General features: G+C 34.7%; 1 protein-coding gene and 1 long non-coding RNA gene across 2 annotated transcripts in view; both read right to left on the bottom strand.

Annotated features, from left to right (window-relative positions):
* Positions 1 to 22,922, bottom strand: part of GUCY1A2 (guanylate cyclase 1 soluble subunit alpha 2) — a 328,461-nt gene that overhangs the window by 173,014 nt on the left and 132,525 nt on the right. The gene's annotated exons all lie outside the window — the stretch shown is intronic.
* LOC118501214 lies at positions 4,532 to 21,749 on the bottom strand. The gene is made up of 3 exons (XR_004903830.1): positions 20,363 to 21,749; positions 18,361 to 18,372; positions 4,532 to 4,542 (listed from the first exon to the last, which is right to left on the bottom strand). It is a non-coding gene; the product is annotated as an uncharacterized LOC118501214 (long non-coding RNA).

Raw genomic sequence — 22,922 nt, 5'->3', positions numbered from 1 at the left:
AGATATGATACTATATATAGGGAATGCCAAAGATTCCACCAAGAAACAATTAGAACTGATAAATGAATTCAGCAAAGTAGCAGGATACAAAACTAAAATTAATATATAGAAATCAGTTACATTTTTATGCCAAAAATGAACTAACAAAAAGAGAAATTAAGAAAACAATCCCACTCACAACTGACACACACACACACACACACACACACAAATACCTAGGTATAAACCTAACCAAGGATATAAAAGACCTGTATTTGGAAAATTTTAAGACACTGAAGAAAGAAATTGAAGAAGATACAAATAAGTGGGAGCACATGCCGTGTTCATGGATAGGAAGAATTAACATCATTAAAGTGTCCATACTATAAAAGCAATCTATAAACACAATGTAAAGTGCTTAAAATAGCTTTTAATAAAAGCAGCAATTATTTCTACCAAACATGGGTAAATTTTATGAATTACTTAAATTTATATCTTTAAACACCAAAATATGTTTTAATTTTAACATTTTGTGTTAAAATGAGTGTATCATATACACATACACTGCTCTTTTTTTACAGAGAGCACCCTGATTATAAAACTTGTCTCAAAACTCAAGGTAATATTATGAACACTAATTTTTGTACTACAATGTACTACAATAATGCTTTTAGAGAAAATATAGAAGAAACCAATATGAATTAAGTATTTGGTACTTACTCAGCATTTTATATATTACATTTATGTAAAGTACATATATACTTTAGTGTCCATACTATTAGAGGTCCTGACTTCTAAATTATAGGTCTTTTCCTTTATAGCTCCATTTACATCAGCCTTTCCACTGTTATACTTTCTGATATTAGAAACAACTCTCACCACCATTGCACATTTTAACATATTATATTTAATCTGTTGTGGACTGAGAAACCAGATAAGCAAATAGGTATGAAGAGATCGAGTGAGGGCTTGATGCCCTCTGTAAAGGGTATGGAAGACATGGATTATGTGACCTGTATTTTGGCTTTTCAGAGGTTTTTGCCCTTTCTCATACTTAGCCAAGTTCAAAAAAATCTTGAGTTTGTCAGATATCACAACTCCAAGTAAAATATGTATTACACATCTATGCTTTCACTTTTTTTTACTATGGTTGCATTAACCCACAAAAATTAAAAGGGTGCATCTTTGGTTGCTGCCATTGGATGTGTAATGCCATCATGAACAGCTTAAAAATACCCATGCCAACCTTCATTTCAGCTAGACCCCAGTCCAAGGGAGAGGTCACAGATCACAAATGAAAAGCTCCACCCTCCCTACTGTAAAAACTAATTTAAGGAGAAGTAGAAAGAGAATAGAAGAAGGAGGGAGAGAAACAAAAGGAAGAAGAAGGAAGGGAGAAAGAGGAGGGAGAAGAAGAAAAGGAAATGAAAAATAATTTTCTTTGCTTATAAATGGAAAGGAAGTAGCTGTTTTCTCTTCCTCTCTTGAAAGGGTCTCTTTGAAACAAAAACAAACAGACAAAAAAAGAAAATTGAGTCCTTGCTCTAATGTGCTAGAATGAAAATTAATTTCTCCAAGGAGGAGTTATCTCTAGTCTTGCAATGCAAAGATTTCTCCAAATGTGTGGGCCTCTTTGCCCCTTGAAACATTAATGTTTACCTCTAGAGTTAAGCTAGGAACCTATTTTGAGATGTAACAGAGCAAATAAGAATTTTATTGTATTTTCTTGTACTTCACTGAATAACTGTAAAAAGTCATCCTGATTTCTTGGTCTTTGTGGTCCACCTAGATGCATGTACTCTCCTGTTGTGTTCACGCAATAATTAGTGTTCTTTTTTTCCATATTTATGTGGGATTGGTTTCTCTTTGTTGGTAGGAGTTTTTGCTTATCCATACATTTGTCATATGTCAGCCATATCTCATCAATTCTCAGTTCTAAAATAATTCCCCTCTCCAAAGCACCAAACTTCAGATACAAGTTTGGGTGACATCATCCAAGAGTTGCCACAGCAATCATTATCAAGATCAGGCACATTTTTTACAGTAACACATCCCTAATTCTGAAAGCAGAGATGTGTGTGGAAATATAGGATTTAAAATTGGGATTTCTTTTTATATATTGTATAGTCAAGTTTAAAAAATGGTAATTCCAATTTTTCTTGAAAAAGCAAGCTATTAAAAAATGAAATACTCAAAATCAAATATGAGAAAATCACTTGTTTTTAAAAAGAATTTCTTCTTTGCTCTGTCTCATTTCTCTGTTTTATTCTCTTAACAACACTTATTATCTAAAATTAGCTTTATTCTACTTTTTAAAATTGAAGTGCAATTTGCATATACTAAAAATCATCATTTGTAGTGTACAAAAGAGAGTTTCTTTATATCAAATTTTCTGTAAAATAAAACTGACAAAGTAATAGTGAAAAGAAGAAAATTTCCAAAAGCAAGTGTTAAATGTGTTTTGGGGGTTTGCTCCTCATTAAGCACTGTAGAAAATGTATGCTTCAAGACAGAATAAACTAAAATTGAGGAATTATGTAGTTGGCCCTTTTCTGCCTCCTAAAAAAAAAGCAAGCTGATGTAATAATGTGCACAGATATCCTTGAGTGCACTAAGAAAGCACAGCAGAAAGAGCATCAGTTGCCCCACGTAACCCATCCATAGATGTAGAATGCTACCTCTTCTAGAGAGGTTTTCTTACCAGTAGAAAGAGGATGTATGTAATTGGCTTGAGGAATCAAATACTATTACTTACTGACCTCAGACAAATTATTTAGCATCTCATTTGTAAAATGGAAATAATACTAGGATACTTTCATATAATTATTATAAGTATTAAATAAAATAAAGATAATACATTAATCTCTACTACAAGCAAGGAGATTAAGTGATAGCTGATGTTATCATTATTGTAACTATTATCACTTAGCCACCCTCATCATCTCAGACAGAACCATCCTAAACAGCTCTTGAATTTCATGTAACTCTTTGTGAAGAAATAGCCTTTCCTACTGTGAAAACTGAAGGAAGCAGTACTTCACTGAAGGAATGAAGAAATTTTGCTTGTATCATTGGAAATGCCCAGGAAAAGGTAAGAATTGCTCTCTCCCTTAGGAAGTTAATGCAGTTTTATACTCGACACTTTTGCAAGAATGACTGGAAGTTCTGTTCCAATCCTTTCCTTGACAAAAGTTGGGAGAAGGGGGGACTAGGGCTAGGAAATTCTGTGGGTACCTCTTTGGGGGTTTGGAATGAAGAGAAAGGAGGCGTGGGAGGGGCTTCATAAACTGTACTAATCAAACAGATCTCTGGCTAGACTTTCACAAACATTAGCCCAAGAAACTTGGTTAGTACAAACTGTTCTTCAGTTCTATGCTTTTATATTTTTGTCCCTCTTTTATTTAGTTTCTAGAGAAGAATTCTTTTGAAAAATGTTATATTTTGTAAACTAAGGGGAAGAGGAATTTTTCCCAACTTTGGGACATTTGTGAATAACGTGTGATCAGGGACAGAGGTGCATGGCTGACTCTGACTATGCCAGTCCACAGGCCTTTCCAGCCTCAAATAAACTTGCAATTGAAGAGACAGGCAACCAGAAGAAAAGGGCGGAAAGTAAGAGATGACAATTCACTTAATTCCTTTTTACCTAGGATTTAAAAAAAAAAAACAACTCTTAAGGTGATTATCACAATTATGTGAGTTATGTTCCCTGGTAGAGTGCAAACTACATGATGAAACAACCTTTGGCTCCTTCACCTTGGTTTTCTCCACAGCGCTGATTATTGCACCTTGTACAAAGCAAATGCCCAGGATATATGAATCAAGTCTCACAGCATTTGTTTGTACTCTTATTAGCACTTATATTAAAAGGGGGTAATATATGTGGTGCAAAAAGATCTGGATCAGGAAAATCTAGGATCAAGTTCTGGCTCTGGCACTGCTGAACCTATCTAGGTCTCCAATTAAAAATTTATTTAGATTATCTCTAATTTAACTTTGAGTTCTAAAATGGAAGGAAGGAAGGAAGGAAGGGAGGGAGGGAGGGAGGGAGGGAGGGAGGGAGGGAGGGAGGGGAGAGGTGGGAGAAAGGGCAGAGAGAGAGGGAAAGAGGGTGCTTCTCCTAGCAGAAAAAAATTCAGTTACAGAAAATTCCCAAAGGAATCACACTTGTCATATAATGACTTTAATATAGGGCTTCAGAGAACGTGGAGATCACTGCTGCTGTTTAACTAAAGACAAATTTCAATGACTTGACAAGAATTTGGAGGAAAAAAAATATAATAGACCATGACCAGCTAGATGTAAGAAAAAAGAATGTGGATGAGTCATTGAAAATCACCAATTTCCAATGGCGTTACATAAGTTGGTCCTGGCATGTTGTGTTCAAATCTATACCTTTTCTTTTATTTGGTCTGTAGAAATAATGATATTTCTCTTTATTTGCTAAATCACAAGCATTCATTGAGCTCCTAGTATTTATAAATTGTAAAATGAAGAGCCTAATCAGTCAAGTACAACACATTATCAGTGGTGTGTCCTTCAGTGGTGTACAATTGTTATCAACTTTTCTATGGAATAACACAGGAGACAGTCTTTTTTGCAATGCATGTAACAAGAACCTTATCTTGCAGTAACAACCTCCAGAAATCATTCATGTTACTACTAGCTGAGAGTAGTAAAACCTTTCAATACATGAAATTCATTTTAAAGGATAGCACAGATCATATCTGTCCTCCAAATTTCCATAAGCCATAAATACTGCCTTCCCTCAAGTTTAAATGTTAACAAATCTTTCTTTAAACTACTCCCCCACACAGTTCAACACATAACTAATATTGAGTTTCCCCAAAATTAATTAATTAGTTAATTTTAGAAAAGTGCTGCTGCTACTGGACTTACTCCTTTAGGAAGCTAAAATATATGACAATTCTCAGAAGGACCAATTATGTGTGTTTACTATAGTTGGTGTTCTATAATAATGTATGGTTTATTTTTGAGCCATCATCCAAAGGATACTATGTGGTAAACACTGTACAGGGAAATAAAAGAAAAGAAAAACTCTTAAGGTGATTATCGCACTTATGTGGTAATATATGTGGTGCAAAAAGACCTGGGTCAGAAAAATCTAGGATCGAGTTCTGGCTCTGGCATTGTTGTACCTGTCTGGGCCTCAAATTAAAAATTGAATCAGATTATCTCTATTTAACTTTGAGTTCTAAAATGGAAGGAAGGAATGAAGGAAGGAAGGAAGGAAGGAAGGAAGGAAGGAAGGAAGGAAGGGAGGGAGGGAGGGAGGGAGGGAGCGAGGGAGGGAGGGAGGGAGGGAAGGAGGGAGGGAGGGAGGGAGGGAAGGAGGGAGGGAGGGGGAGGAGAGGGTGCTTCTTCTACCAGAAAGATTTAATTACAGAAAATTCCCTAAAGAATTTTTATTAGCCTGCTGTCACAACCTCAATCTTATTTTTTTTTTACCAACTCATCCTGTAGTGTGAAGACAGGATGTCTTCTTTAAATTTTTTAATGCAGCATTTTTTTTCCAAATGAAGTCTATCTTCAAACACATCATGTTATAGAAGGAATATGTGGTAAAGGTTTTACAGTCGTTCAAATAGAAAAACATTGGCAGCAGAATTGGCACTCGATACACTGCGGTAAAACCTACAGTATAGCTAATAAAGCTAATATATTAATTTGGCTACAGTTTTTAAATCATTTAACTGAAAAACAACTAAGACTTTTGTTGAATTATTAGATTTCTCTAAACATCTTGTTGAATAGACAAGTTTCGTATTTGATAGTGTTACTTCTATTCTTTCTTATCTGGTTACAAATATTTTAATGCTAACATAGTGTATTTTTTGTCATAGATTTTCATGAAATTTCATTAAATCACTAAATATCTTAATGGTTTCTGGTAGGTTGGAAAATTTCAGAAGTTACATATTTTTTTATCCAAAGATTCAAAAGAGCATGTTATTTTTATTAGCAGTGCATGGACACAATAAGAAATATTAATAAAAAAGTAAAGCACAAATTTTAAAAAATGAATAAACCTGTAACATAGCAAATGCAATTTAGTTTCAGAAAAACATTTATTTTCATATAATTTAATATGTTAAAATTGAACTTGATTAGTTTTATGGAAATTTGGCATTTAATTTACCAATATATTTTATTATATTACTGCATATAAATTATGTGCATGAGAATTCTACACATTTTTATGTCTCCACATAACTAAAGTTAAAATAAAAATAAATTTAAGTCAACATTGGGATCAACAAGAAGGTGTTTTGGTTTTTCTCTTGTTGTTTCTTCCCCTTTGAAGGAGTTTGTTTTATTACCCAAGTTTGGAGGGGCTGACAGACATTTTTGTTTTAATGGATGCTTATGAGTTTCAGGAAAAAATTCTAGATATATCACAAACTAGCTCTGGGCAATATCTCCAGCTCTCTTTCCTGACTGCTGACCCCCTTCATTTTAAACACAACTAGTTATTTACATTCTCAGAAGGCTTCTTGTTCTCTCATATCTACATGTTATGCAATGCTCTTTCATTCTTCTGGCTTATTTTTAATTAATAAATTGATTTTTGGTTTTGGCTTAGGCTACTTCCACAAATCCTATTGTGTTAAGATTTAAATTCTTTGCTATGATAAGCTTTTCCAGGTAGGCCTATTCTTCTTGTTTTCTCCTAGGACTACAGGTATTCCTCTTTCAATACTCTACATGGTATTGATATTTTTAACTGGCTTATCACCCTCATTTATCCCAAGCTCTTCTTTTACTTTTTTTATTTTTCCTATTTACTGTTAGCCATATCATTACATTACTATGATGTTACAGCAGCTGTCTTTCATTGAGTTTCCACTATGTAACAAGAGCTGTGCTAAATTCTTTTGCTATAATATCATTGCATTCTTACAACACTACTATTACTCCCATTTTACTGATAAGGAAACTGAGGTATCCATAAACCCTTTGAATCCAACAATTATGTCTATATTACCAGTGACTACTTTAGTCCCAAATACATAGTAAGCAATCAACAAAAAGACTTAAGTGGGTGAATGGTAAGGTAATGAGCATCTAACTACATAAAGTTGTATAAGTCCAGCAAAATTGTATCTTGTAGCATTAAAATATCTTGAAAATGTCATTATTAATCCACCATCAATAATCTTTGTAGGATCATAGAGAACTAGAACACTACCCCCAAAATTAAGATGAGTATATGTTGGTCTGATTTCAAAAAGGGGTTCAGGTGAGTGCTGGATACAGGTGAGTGTCCATGACTAGATGCATTAGTTTTCTAGGGCTGCCACAACCAAGTACCCAAACCAGTGTCTTAAGACAACAGAAATTTATTCTCTTATAGTTCTGGAGGCTAGAAGCCCTGAATCAAGGTGCTGACAGGGCTATGCCCTCTCTAAAGGCTTAGGGGGAAATCTGTTCCATGCTATTCTCTTGGCTCCTGATGTTGCTGGCAACTCTACGCTTGTAGACACATCAAAAAATCTCTTGCCTCCAACATCATATGGCATTCTTCCTGTGTTTCTGCACCCGCTCCTCTTCTCCCTTCACAAGAACACCAGTCATATTGGATTAGGGCTCACCTCATCTTGACTATACCTCCAAAGACCATATTTCCAAATAAAGTAACACTCACGTAGAAAACGAAATGGAGATTTCTAGGACAAAGATTCACTAATAAAAAATACACCAAACTAACCCTTATTTCCATTTGATTTAAGGTTATTACACTGCTTCACCTGGGTAATGTCAAAGACAGAGTGTACTCTAATTTTAAAAGACATTTAACATAGTCATTATGAATTGAGAGTATAGAAAAATATTAGCTGGTTTAGGTAAATTCAGATCTAATTAGCCAAATCCCCAAAGCATAGCAATTAAATATTTGGATATTATTTACTCTGATGGGTGACTTATAGCAATCTTCTGGAGGAGACTGTAAACATCCTCTGAAATTTCATATTTTAGCACAAATTCATATTAAGGTATGTTTAACTTACACATGATTGAAAAACATAAGGGATTAATATTGTACAAAAACAGTATTAAAATTTAAGCTTCACAGATTTTGATGCTAGACCCATATTAAATTTAAATTAATTAAATTGAACAAGGACATGTGTGAAAACTTTTTCACAGGTTCAGAAAGCCACCTGCACAATGACAACACTGGGCAGAATCACTCAGTAGTAGACCATAGAAAAGCAATGTATGGGTTTTAAAGTTAATATATGCCAATAACATAAGGTAATTAACAGTGAGAAAAAGAAAAAATGCTAACATGATCATAAATGGGACTTAGACCCACTCATGGAATTCCAAAAAAGGACAGACATAGCTACACACAGAGTAGGCTACTTATTAACTGGACTAACCACATTTTGAGGCTGTAATGATGCAAGATGAGCAGGATAAATAGGTGAAATGACTGGAACTTTAAGTTTGGAGACTAGAAGTTAAGAAAAAAATACATTTAAATAGTTGAAAGACAGTCATATAAAAGAGCAATTAGACTAATTTTAAGTAATGTAGTTGGGAATATGACCAGTGGGAAAAAATCAGGAACCCTTTCTCAATCTGTTGAGATTTTGTTCCCTAGCAATTTTTGTCAGTTTGGCTCAATAAACTCAGAAAAAATCTACTAGAAAATTAAAAGCAGATCTCAACAACATATAGGCAAAAATATTTGGCAATAAGTACTATTAAATTGGCCCATTCCTCCAATTACATAAACAGGAAAAATGTAAGAAAGGATTCATCAACCAGGTTTCCCCTCATTTAGACAATGGCATTCTATTTTCCAAAATACATTTATTGGTGCTACTAATAATATCGTATTTGCAGAAAGTTTTATGTCCCTGTATGATTGGGAGGTAGTGAGAAAGTCCAGGTCACACCTGCTGAGAGTACAAAGTGAGGAAACCGAGGGCAAACACTCTGAAGATCTTGGTCAACACTGCAGAGAAAGACCTCGAAGAGACCATGGAGCCCAAGTGAGATTCCCAATGTTACATATTTTTGATATTAGAGTGGACTCTTGATTGAAACTGATAGATGTACAACTAAAATCTTCTTAAATAATAGACAAAATATACTGGTTTAGAAACCAAAAATGCTAGGAAAAATTTCAGCTGCAGTCATAGCTGGATTTAAGGTTTAAATATTCTCACCAGGATTAAGATGCTCTTATTTTTAACAGCTTCATTTTCCTCTGCATTGGCTTCATTATGGAGAAAGTTCCCTCTAACGTCAACTTTCAACAACCCCAGACTTAGATCCTACCAGTGTAACCACCTCAGGAGAGAGTGGGCGCCTCATCACCGGTAGTTCTAGCAAAAGCCCCAGTCCTAACCCTCACTGACTCAAGCAAAGTTAAAAGCCAACTATATAACTCACTACTCTGGTGCTAATTGGCCATCAAGAGTAGGGTTAGAGGAAGGACAAAACTCATGGATTGTAACAGGGAAAATATAGAAGGGCCTATTACCAGCAGAACAAAAGGATAGATGCTAGATAAGCAAAAACAATAAATATCTATTATACATGAAAGTCCTTTCCCTTCTGATGCCAGAGCACATGTTGCTCTTCACATTGACATTAAATGTAATTAAGACTCCATTGCCCTGTGACAATCGAAAATGATCACAGAAGATACTCTATTATAATTAGGAAAAGTAAATCCTTCTCATCCAATTAACTGTTGACCCTTTCCAGGTAAAAGCAAGAAAAGCTTCATTGAAGATGCATCTAGAGTAAATATTCAGTCTGATAAGAGTGCCTTCTACCTAGGAAGAGTGCATTAATATCACAAAGATAAGAATTAATAAAGAAAATTTAAAATAATATCAAAAGAAATAATTTATCATTCAAAGGAGATTTCTTCCCCCCCCCCCAAAAAAAAAGAACAGCCCCCTTCAGAACAGCCATTGGAATACATTCTTAAGGCAGAATGAAAGATGATGAGAAAGCAAGGGAAAAACATTGACTCACAACTGGGTTACAGCCTTGTTTTCAGAAACTACTATGGTCATGGATGACAACCATGACTAGGATCCAAATATACATAGGATTCAAAATTGCTGACTTGTGAGAAGTTAATAACTGCCACTCTAACTCAAACCTTTATTCAAATAAATCATCTATAGGAGTGTATCAAGTGTCCATATGTCTAAAAAAAAGAACTATGCAAGGTAATATACCCAATTATACATACATTTATTACTCTTTCAATTTTTTTCAAACTTTACCTTCAAACGTTCCACCAGGCTCTCCTGCAAATCCTGCATGACTAATCTCTTATAAATGTCATTTCACAACACTAGCCCCTTCTCAAAAATTTGAAATGGTTCCATAGTATTAACTGCATTAAATCTAAATCTCCTGTTCTAAATTTTAAAGCCCTTTGAAACTCATACCTGCCTACTGGCAACTCCATCTGCCACACACCTCAACATGTTCTCTACATTTCGTTTTGACCTTTTCATTGTTCAGTTTATACACTTCATGCTTTTTTCTACCTCCAGAACTTTGCTCATGCTGATTCCCCACTATGTAGAAAGAATGATGACCCCAACAAAGATTTTCATGTCTGAATCTTCAGAAGCTGTGAACATACTACTTTACATGGCAAAAGGGACTCTGAAGATATAATTAGGAGTTTTAAAGTGGGGATATTTTTCTGCATTATCCAGTTGGGCCCAATATAATCACAGTGTCCTTATAAAAGAGAATCAGTAGGTTCCCAACATGGAAGCAGTTGTACTGATGCACACAGAAGATTTACTAAAAGGCCCCACACCAAGGATGCAAGCAGTCTCTAGAAGTTAGAAAAGGCAAGGAAACTGAGTTACTTCTGCAAATTCCAGGAGGAATGCAGCCATACCGATACTTTAATCTTAGCTCCATATGACTCATTTCAGACTTCTGACCTCCAGAAATGTAATGTGATAACTTGGTATTACTCTGAAACACTAAATATGTAATAATTTGTTAAAATGACATTCAGAAAGTAATACACTCACCAGCACCACCTTCAATTAATAATAATTTTCAACACTATATTCTCTATGAAGTCTTCTCTGACCTTTCCCATTTATGGAAATGTCCTATATCAAGGTTTTAATACAAAAAGGTCTCTATTTTTTATTGTGTTGTCTTGAGTAAACTCTAAACAACTTGAGAGAAGGAATCATCAGAGCTAATGCCTCACGTTCTGAACTGCAGTTATGCACTAGCTATACAATGCATGCTTGCTGATTTTGCCATATTTGTATTCATTGAGCAAACATTCATTGAAAGCGTGATTCATACAAAGTAATCTGTCAATACCAAGGGAATTTAGCAAAAAGTACAACTACAGTCCTTGTCTTCTGGAACAGTAATGATAAAACTAATCAGTTTTATCTAATAAACTAAGATAATCAACTAACTAAAGGAAAATCAATAATAGGCTAAACAAAATTACAGAACTAAGAAAAAAAAGTTTTAGGAGTTTATATATGGAAGAGTTCATTTTGTTGAAGGATTCAAAAATGCTCTCATGGAGGATGTGGCATCTTGCCCTACTTGTCTTTAACATGTCTGTGTTTGGTGTCATTCCTTCTCTCTACTTCCCTCACACTGATTGCCTTCCTCAGGACACTGTCTGATATTTCTACATGGTTTGAGGATTGCCTCAGTGGGATGAGACAATGATAAGGCTAAAACAACCTGTCATTCTGAAATGGCTCTAATTCCTTTTCTCTCTCTCTTTATTCGGTTTCCTTTGCCATAGCCTAATGCCTACATTTGCTTTATAATCACTACCATTTTCACTAGCATGTTCCAGTTTCCATTAGAAAGAGCCTTATTTTCTCTCTTTAGTCCCTTCACTGAGTGATGAATGAAAGTTTTAAAAGCACTTATTGAACACCAATTTCTTTATTAAGAAACTGTATGTTAAGGTGTATCTATTATGATAAGGTACCATATCAGTTAATCTAATTTTTAAAATCCACCTATTATTCAACTAGACTGAATGATAATAAAAATTGTTATGACTAATTTCAAAGCATTATTCAAACTTTCTTCTTCAACATGTACTCTTCCATATAGTAGGGGTTAAGTTGTCAAAAGTTTTTGGAAAGAGTGGATCAAACAGTTGTAGATTCCTTTACTTAGGGCTTCTCAGAGACTTTACTACACTAACATGTATGGCGAATCCAAAAGAAGGACATAGGATGCAAAATTTCAAAAAGTTACCTTGCCACAAAATCCTACTTTTATGGTTATAGTGTGTCGAGTTTTGTTTGTTTTGGCACACTCACATGAACAATTTTGGAAATGATATTTCAGGAAATACCAATACAGTGGAGAGGAAACAGGAAGAAAAGCTCTGAAATCTATGTTTTAGTACTAGCTCTTCCATTAACTAGCTGTGTGAGTAAGGCTTCTGTGGACTGTTACCATTTCCCCATTTATAATTGAAGATGCAAATTAGATAATCTCAAAGGTTCCTTCCAGCTCCTACATTCTATTATTCTATTTCCCCTGAATTAATCTAATTGTCCAGTGTTACAGATTGTGTGCAGACAATAAACAACTAATACTTTCACTTGCTATTACTCTTGACTCTAGAAAAGGCACCTTCCTTTTAAATGTTGGAAATCATATAATAAATTTTACTTTATATACATACAAACATAGTGACATATTCATATAAACATTAGCTACTTGATAAAGGTTCAAATGATGAATTAATTACAAATGATCTAGTTATTGGACATAAAACTGAAATAGTCCTCAAGAGATGGCAATATATCAGTGAATCTCTGACTTCACAAATTATTGTGTTAACTGTTTTATTTTTTAGGTAACGTCCACTGACATCCAGAATGATTATACAACCCTTTTGTTCATATTCACAAAGCTAGGGGCTTTAAGTCTGTTTTTAATTCTTATTAAAATTTTATTACATAAAAAGGAAAAAGACTACAGATCCCCACTTACCCATCATTCATCTAAAGAAATAAAATATTGCCAATACAGTTGCAGCCACTTAGGTCTACCCTCCAAACCACATTCTTCTTCTACTCAGAGGTAATATATAGTACTTTCAATAGAAAAAAAAAGAAACCCCAAAGAAATAAACAAGAAAAACTGTAAATTTAATAAAACTGCAGCCAATTCTACAGAATTGTCCAAAATAATTTCTAACATACCAATTTTGAACACATTTTGTTTTATAGGTTTTGGAATGTTAATCACCAATAAGGGGTTCCATTGTTTATTGTTTTATAACATGGAAGTAAGGAATGATACAAATGTTATCACAGCATATAAGAAGAGCAGCCATAAGGAGCTCCTTGATAATATCTCAGGCCAGGCCTCTAGCAGGATGAATCAATTTTCCCCACTGAAACCTTTTGCCAAACACCTTTATCTCCCTCCCTCTATCTCTCCCTCCCTCCTTTCTTCCCTCTTTCCTTCCTTATCAAGAGAAAATGAAAATGGACTCAGCTTTTCACACTCCATCTCAATATATAATGTCTGGAAGTGGGAGGTTGATAGCAGCATCAATGTCATCCAAGTGTCCAAAGCATTCACTTGAGGTTATTGCATAATTTGTGCACATGATAAAGGAAAGACTCAGTGAGTGCTATTGGGTTTTTATTTTTCAAAGTGGAATTTTACATGAATCAAATTATTCAGATGGTTGCCAGCTGTGCACTTTCCCTAATAACTCTAGTTTGCAAGATGTTCTTGTAAGAATTAACAAAGTCATTTTACAACAAATAGCTTAAAATGGGTTGGGGTTGGGGAGGAAGAGAAACAACTGTTTGAATAATCACTAAATTACTGTTTCCCAATGACTAGTTAAGATAAAATGTTATAAGATTTAAAATATCTAGTGAAAACAGACACAAAGTATTTCCCTGGAACTTCATAAATCTTATCCACAAAAGAAGCTATCTGGACCTAGAGCAAAGCATGAATGTTCATTCTCATTTCACGGTATCTGCAATTTCCCACTATCATTTCACAAAAAATTATGTATGTCAAAAGTAGCCATTTTTTGCCATCAAAATTTACCTCCAAAAGAATAAAACTCATCTCTAAAGAAAAAAAAAAACATGCTTGCTAAAACATATTATAAGAATGTAATTAACTTAAATGTTGATTAAAGATGCAATGTTAACATTTTATTTGTTCTGACCCATGAACTATAAAACTGACTCATTCTAGAAGTCCCACAATTCTACATTCACTCATTCCAATATCATCAGAGAAACACATGAAAAGTCAATATTTGAGTGGCATCATTTAGTTAACTGGCAGACTTTTCAATATCTCTGTCATCTTCTTTGTGTATACAAGCCTGTGTTTGGATAAAGAAAAATGATATTTGCCTTTCAGATTACATATTAAAAGTATCCAGAGAAACTGGATTATGATTGAAGGGAATTAAAGTGACACTATCTAACTATACAAATTCATTCTATTCTGTGCCTGCAATGGTATCTTTTAGGACCCACAAAACTTAGAACAAAGCCTGTATCTCAAGTTGGGAACCCAATGGTTTGACATCCACCTTTCATTTATCAATTATGTTTCAGTTTCAATTCAGCCAACAAGTAAGCAGACTTCTGGACATATTTGTCTCCGTGTGCATAACTTACACGAAGGGTATTATTATAATGTATTATATGAAAATTCACTTATTCGTTCACTTACAAATATTTATTGTGCACCTACTGGGTAATAAAGATTGTACTAGACAATAAGGATTAAGTTGTGAGTGAAACGACACAACCTTGGTTCTGTCTCCATGGACATGTTACTGTATAGTGTGTTTAGAAGAGCAGAATGATGCTGTGACAGCTATACAGGCAATTTTACCAGTCAGAGTTCAAGGAAGTCTTCCATGAACAAGTGATGATTAAATTTAGATCTAAAAGATTATTAGGAGCTAACCAGGAGAAGATTGGAGAGAAGAATGTTTCAGACAGAGAGAATAGCATGTATGGTTGCTCTGAGGTGAGAGAGAAGAGAGAGAAAGGAAGTTAGGGAAGAAAGGCTACGATCAAGCCCCACACGGTGGCTGGGGAGATAAGGATGAGCCTCCAAAGTAAACCCAGAAGGAGCAGACAAGTCTTTGGAAAGAGAAAAAAAGAAAGTAACATTACAGAAACCAAGGGGACAATGTGTTTCAAGATGTAGAGAGTAATTAACAAATAAATAGTTAATGTTACTGAACCAAAAAGTACAATGAGGACTGAAAAACATACGTGGAGACTATTAATATTAGTGAAAAGCTGTTATTACTAGTTTCTAAAATATATAACCTTATTTAAAACAAATAAAGAAATTTCATTCCAGATTATCTTGTTTTAGCCCTTGATTAGTAATCAGTTTACTTCTTACCAAATAAGAGTTTAAAATTTAAACAGTATCACCTGAGTTTTTAACAAACAACTCAGTCTTTTCAAAAGAGGTGGCTCAACTCCTGGCCCAGTCAGCACTCAAGAGCTATCTTTCTCCTTTGCTATTTTTAAGACAAAGATATCTTCAGGAAGTTTATTTCCACACATAACAAGCTAAAAAACACTTTGCGTGAACTGGAAGGACCAAGGAGAAGAAACTGTAGACAGTGTCCTCCAGAGCATACACGGCATTGGCACAAATGCAATGACTGGAGTCAGCTGTTGAAAGCGTTCGCTTCATTTTATGTTTATGGTAATATTGTTTTTACAAAGTAATATTACAGAAAAACAAAGATAGTTGAATTCCCGTCATTTTGTACAGTGAAAGCAACAACAAAAAGCAATTAATATGTAGATGAGGTTTGTGCATTGCAGTTGGAAGGAAGCAATGGGTGAATTTATCTATCATACTTATGTTAACAGAGTGACACCAAAAGAAAATAGTCACACCTAATGGAAAAATGGGAGGCTCTGACCATGGCCAAAATATCACTGCTCAGATGAGAGAAAAAAACTGGAATTTTAAATGCTAAATTTTCTTTTTTAAAATGTATATATTTATTTTTCCATTACCATTTAGTCCCCTTATACCCCTCTCTCTCCCACAATCACCACACTGTTGTCCATGTCCATGATTCCTTTTTCCTTTTTGCTCAATCTCTTCAGCCCCTACCCCTGCTCCTCCCTTAGCTGTCATCCTGCTCTCTATCAATGAGTCTGTGTCTGTTTTTCTTGTTAGTTCAGTTTGTTCATTAGATTCCACATATGAGTGAATCATATGGTACTTGTCTTTCTTTGATGGCTTATTTCACTTAACATAATGTTCTCCAGGTCCATCATTACTATCACAAAGGGTAAAACTTTTATTTTTTATGGCCAAGTAGAATTCCATTGTGTGAATGTCCCATAGTTGTTTTATCCACTCATCTAATGATGGACACTCGTGCTGCTTCCATATCTTGGTGATTATAAATAACACTGCAATGAACATAGGGGTGCTTATGTTCTTTCTAATCAGTGTTTTGGGTTCCTTCATATATATTTCCAGAAATGGCATCATTGGACCAAAAGGAAGATCCTTTTTTAATTTTTTGAGGTATCTCCATACTGCTTTCCGCAGGACTGCACCAATCTGCATCCCCAGTAACAGTGAAAAAGGGTTCCCCTTTCTCCACATCCTTGCCAACACTTGTTTTTTGATATATTGATGATAGCCATTCTGACAGGTATGAGATGATATCTCATTGTGGTTTTAATTTGCATTTCTCAGATGATTAGTGACATGGAGCATTTTTTCATATGTCTATTGACCATCTGTACATCTTCTTTAGAGAAGTGTCTATTCAGGCCCTTTGCTCATTTTTAAATTAGGTTGTTTGGTTTTTTTGGTGTTAACCCACCTCTTTATACTCAATATTCAACAGAGGAAGCAAGCATATACAATAGGCTAAAGATAGTTTATTCAATAAACAGTACTGGGAAAATTGGACAGATATGTGCAAAAACATGAAACTAGACACCTACACGCACTACGCACAAGAATAATTTCAAAATGGATTAAAGATTAAGTGTTACACCCAAAACCATAAAAATCACATAAGAAAATACAAGCAGCAAAATCTCAGACACTGTTTGTAGCAATATTTTATCAGATACATCTTCCTACACAAGGGAGAAAAAGAGAAAAATGAACAAATGGGACTACATCAAACTAAAAAGTTTTCACACAGCAAAGGAAAACATCAACAAAATAAAAAGACAGCCCACAGAATGGGAGAACATATTCGCCAATACATCTGATAAGCAGTTAATATCTAAATTTTCTAATGAAAGGAATATCATGTCCACTAACAGATTCCTTCACACTATATCAATTACTTTCTAATTATCCTCTGTTCTCAAAAATCCTTGCCATTATTCCTTTCTATTAAATGCCTTATAGTATGGGTCAATAAACACTAATCCCAGTTTCAACCTCAAACCACATAATTTCATTTTTCCAGTAGTAAAATGGGGATAGTACCTTCATCCAATTTACCGTATAAATGCTAAGGAGATTATACAAGGTGGAGGTGGGAAGTTTAAATGTACTTTGTAAAATAATTTAAGGCTCTATGTATGTGCAACTTATTACAATCTTTACATGTAGTATACACTAAGCCAACTACATAAATACAATAATTTTGAAGATTTCTCATCTTATAAAACGTTACTGTTGCTTACAAATTAGTGCTGATTGTATGTTCAAATGAAAGAATGTTTAAGAACATGCCAATGTGACACACACACATGCTCATGTATTCTGGTGGAGGGGAGAACTAACTGCATGCACCTGGAGAGCACTGCTAGTTCTCATGCTGTACTCCTCCTTCCTAACAAGACAGCCGTCTTTGTTAACGGGGTGTATTGATTGCTGTCTAGAACAGGTAATATTTTATAGCCTCTCTGTAGTCACGTGAGGCTCTTAGGCTAAATTCTGATCAATGGGATGGAAGTTGAAATATCATAGAAAATGTGTCCCTAGAGTAAAAGGGTTCCTAAAGTAAAGAGGATCTGATTTTTCCATTCCTCTCGCTTCCTGTTAGCTGGAATGTGTCTATGCTGCTGGAGCTCAAGCAGAAGTCCTGGGCAGGGAAGAAGTGCTTACTTAGATGATGAGGGAGGTGGAGCAAAAGGATTAAAGGTATCTGGGTTCCTTGCACTCAAATATCAACGCTAGACTGCCTGCAAATTTTTCACATGCAAGAGAAATAATACTGAAAAACAAATAAAAATTAATAAAACTTTTGTTATTTTGAGTCTTCAGTTACAAACTCCATCCTATCTATGTACTGTAGACTATATGCTATATGCCGTGTATGCTTATGTTATCTATATTTATATGTACAACTATTTATAAATACTAGCATGAATATGTACAAATATTTATACATATATGTACATATATTCTTTAACACACTTAATCTGATATAAAACAAAAACAAGACTATGACTATTCAATTGCCTAGAACAGACATGCAAATGTAAAATGCCCACAAAAATTCTATACAGCATTACTCTCTCCATTATAATCTCTACAATGCCAATAAAATAGTTATTAAAAGGCTTACTATACACATGACCTTACTCGTAACCCAACTGAAAATCCTTCAATGGCTCTCTATTTCCACCAAAATAAAGTCCAAATAACATAGCAAGGCATACAGGTCCTTCCTAAGGAAGCTCCTATAGTTCTCTCCCACATGCGTCCTGCTCTCCAGTTTCACCTTGCCTCTTGGTCTTTGCAGACAGACATCTTTCTCTTCTGCTTGGAATGCCTCACCCCAGCCCTAACTATCCTTCAAAATTCAGCTCAAATCCTACCTCCTCTGAGGGCTTCTTCATGACACTCTTCCATACTCATTGCCCTGTTGTCCTTGCAGGGGTTAGTTCCTACATGCTCCCTTTGGACTTCGTGCACGTATTTATTCTTTCAACAAGGATTTAGGCATCTACTGAGTGGCAGGCACTACCTATCTCTCTTAAAACCTTGCAGTATATTAAAATTTATTTTTAGTTTTACCCACAGTCCTAGAGAAGAATCATAAATAGCATGTTTTCCACTTTCTTTCACTCTCAGTACCCTGTACAAATGTTCAGTAATTGATTAATTAATTACTGGGAATCTGCTCTACTCACTGTTCAACTGGATGACCCATCCAGCACCCTGTTGTCACAGTCCCTTGGCTTCATTTATTTCATTGTCTTCTCTCCATTCACATGGCCTCAGTTTAAACAGTAGCATCCAGAAGCAAAGATATCTTAAATCTCAAAGTCTAAAAGTTCTTATTCATAAAACTTTTCCCAGCATCTGTCAGACACTAAACCTACACTTAAGCATCCAGTCCCTTGACTTCATGCTCTTCTGGAGAACCACATCCCCACCTGCTTCACCTCTTCTCACACCCAGCTTGGATCTCATGCCAATCATTTCAGTTATTCTCACTTACACTGTTAATTCTTCATTCCTCTCATTCTTTTTTTTAAACATCTATTTTTTTAAAGATTTTACATATTTATTTTTAGAGAGAAGAGGAAGGAAGGAGAAAGAGAGGGAGAGAAACATCAATGTGTGGTTGCCTTTCACACACCTCCTACTGGGGATCTGGCCTGCAACCCAGGCATGTGCCCTGACTGGGAATTGAACCAGCAACCCTTTGGTTTGCAGTCCAGCCCTCAATCCACTGAGCCACACCAGCAGGGCTCATTCTTATGTTATGTCACACATATCCAAGCATCCCTCCTGGTTAAAATCAATTATTTGCCACAACACTGGGTGTTACTGTGAAAAGAAAAAGTAGCCTGTGACAGAGATGAGGGTGTTTTGGTTTAGCAGTAGGTGTCAAAAACTAAAATAGATCATTTCTCCTGTCTAAGATATTCTAAAATATTAACAGTGAATAAAAGCCATAGAATTAGGTCTCCCAGGTTAGAAATAATTCCAGCCTTACATTCCCTTATTCCACTAGAGATTGTCAACTGAGGCAATTTACATCATATTCTTTGGCCAGTAGAGCCAGAGTCTTACCTACTTCTTTATCAGCCTCTGAAGGTTATTACCACAGAGATTCTGGATAAGTCACTTAAAAGATGCCTGAGAAAGCTTCTCTACAAAGGGAAAAATAATGAATGTTCTTAGGGTAAGTTGTCTGAAAAAGTATTTTAAAGATGCTGAAAACTAAAACTGATTCTGAATGAGCAACCTATTTTTATTTCACAGCCTTTGAAGGAGAAATTCATCATTACATGCTGACTGTGAAAAGTTGGGAAAGTAGAACAATTATTTTCATTCCCCTTGTCTTTTGTTTTCCTTTAAGGGCTGTACTTTTATAGCCAGCAGGTGTTTGTACCACAATAAATATAATGATTTAGTAAATACCTAATTTATTTCTGGTTTCAAGGTAGCATAGCTACAAATATTGTTTGCTCGTCCCATAAGAATAGTTAGAAAAGTTCATTTTCTTGTTGCTATATTCTTTTTCATCCCTGGAAAACCAATTGATTTCCTTTCCAGTTCGGCATCTTGATATGTCCTTGCACTTTAATCCATTCCTTATGTTAGAACAACCAATTCTTTTAAGATTTATTGGAGACAGGAAGATCAGGGTAAGCTACTGTAGTACAAAATGGCTACTGAAGACAATAAAAGCGTCTTCAAAGGTTCAACTTATCAGACTACATTCTAATCTAGCACTCTTTATTTAAGAAAAAACTCCAAACTCTCCATCAGTTAAAAAGAAGTTACCTGCAATACACTGTATCTCTCCTTCAGATAGTATACGTAAATTAAATGAAAACTGGGTCTCATAAATGTCTTTTCATTGCCATAATTCTGGGTTTGCATTTTCTCTCCCTTACTCTTGTTGATAGTTTAAGGTCATTTAACAATATGCCCAGGATAGAATGTACTTTAACTCCCCACTCTCAGAAGATAATTACATTATATATTTAATGGAAGGTTAGACATCATGTTTTTAGTATCTTTATTTCTTGTTTTCTCTGGGATGAATTCCCATGTGTTTAAAAAGGCCCAAAAAGAACTGAAAGAGGAAAAATCTATTAGAAAGTCAAATGACAGAAAATAAATGACTTGTTCATGTGACCAATTCTCATCAACTTCTGAAGAGGTAAAGATCGTGGCTTCCTAATTTCAGATCTACCAAATCCAACCAACCCAAAATGTAAGCTCCAACCTCTCAAGTCTCAAGCATTCCAGAATCTATTTCTACTGTCTCACAGCACATTTCTGCAGCAAGAAAAGTACAGTACTAACATGTTTAATACAAGACCTTTGGAACCTAAAGACATTTTAAAGCAAAGATAAAATATATGATTATATTTTATTCAAGTACTAAATAGTTTTCTTTTAAAATGTCAAAATCTCTTGACATGTCTGCTTCACCTCCTATTGTCCAATGAAACACCAGCTCTCTCACAGTACCTGCCAATGACATTTTGCATGTGCAGTTTTATGTATTTTCTGGGAAGTATCGAAAGAAACAAAAGCCTGTATTACAACTATAGCTTCTTCAGTATGGCAAAGCATATTAATTTTTGGCATTATGCAATTTATTGTCTTCAGAGGGTTCCTTAGTGAGCATTTTAAATTTGAAATAGAAAAGCAGTTACCAAAAAATACAAGCTGGCAGGAAATTTGAAACTAAGGGTCATCCTACATAAATAAATAAATCTCTTAACCTCTCAGACCTTCACTACTGAAATGATGCATTTCAAATTATATGTCAACATCGTTTACATTATATAGTTTAAAATCATCACCTAATTCAAATTTACCTGCTCTAGGCTGATTCTCCTAATATTAATCATCCCAATTAAGTAATAGTAAATTATCACCTGATATTCATAGCCATTAAATCTAATACTTTTATCCTGTATTCAAGGACAAAATCTCTGAACTTATTATCTACGTCCAATAAATCTATTCCATTAAAACTCAACTCTCCATTCAATGTTTCACTAGTCTTAAATACATTTATGACTGCATAACCAGCAACCTATCCTAGCTAAATCCAGTAATTTCTCCTTTACTATGCTTCTCAGTCTTCCTAATAATACCAAGAGGACACCAGTAACACAATCCTTCTTGTTCTGCTGATGCTCTTTGGAATGCTTGTTTTGGCTCCTTGGTTAATTCCTCTTCACTCCTCAACCAAAGTATACAGTGGTTATTACATTACTTCCCCTACTTATTCTTCAAGAAGTTCAAGATTCTAATTTTCTCTATGTGTGACCTTAAGCTCTACATTTCAGCATTGTATTTCTTGCTAGCCATGAAACGGCACCATGTAGATATTATACTATCTAAATATTTTTATACAAAATTTTATCTAAGTAAGTCACCAGCAATACCGTCTAACAGGTAACTGCTGTTTTCACACCTCTGTGTACTACATAAATGCTATGTAAAATACTATTTGAAGAACATTAGACTGCTTTAAAAAGATGGTTGAGCTTAATCTTAGAGAAACTACTGAAGTTCCATTATATAACAATGTTAGACAAAATATAACAAGAGAACATTATAATGTTGTAACCTATTAAATAACATTTGGGTGGTTTCCAGGCTTAGGCAGTTACAAATAAAGCTACCATAAACATTCCTGTGAAAATAGTTTTATGAAAATCACACTTACTTCCCTTGGGTATATTTACAGTAATAAAAGTGTTAGGTCATATGGTAAAAGTATGTTTAACATTATTAGCAATTGCCAAATAGTTTTGCAAAGTGGTTGTACTAATCACATTTCCACTAGAAATGTATAAGAGTTCTATTTGCTCCTCACTCTTGCTGACATTCAGTACTGTTGGTCTTTTTAATACAACCCCTTCTATAGTGGTATGCAACTGTGGTTTTAATTCACATTTAATTTACATTTCCCTGATGATCACAGT

Source organism: Phyllostomus discolor, chromosome 6, assembly GCF_004126475.2.
Source record: "Phyllostomus discolor isolate MPI-MPIP mPhyDis1 chromosome 6, mPhyDis1.pri.v3, whole genome shotgun sequence".
NCBI lineage: Eukaryota > Metazoa > Chordata > Mammalia > Chiroptera > Phyllostomidae > Phyllostomus > Phyllostomus discolor.
The sequence above is the reverse complement of the archived record's forward strand: the minus strand, read 5'-3'. Positions and strand labels throughout refer to the sequence as shown.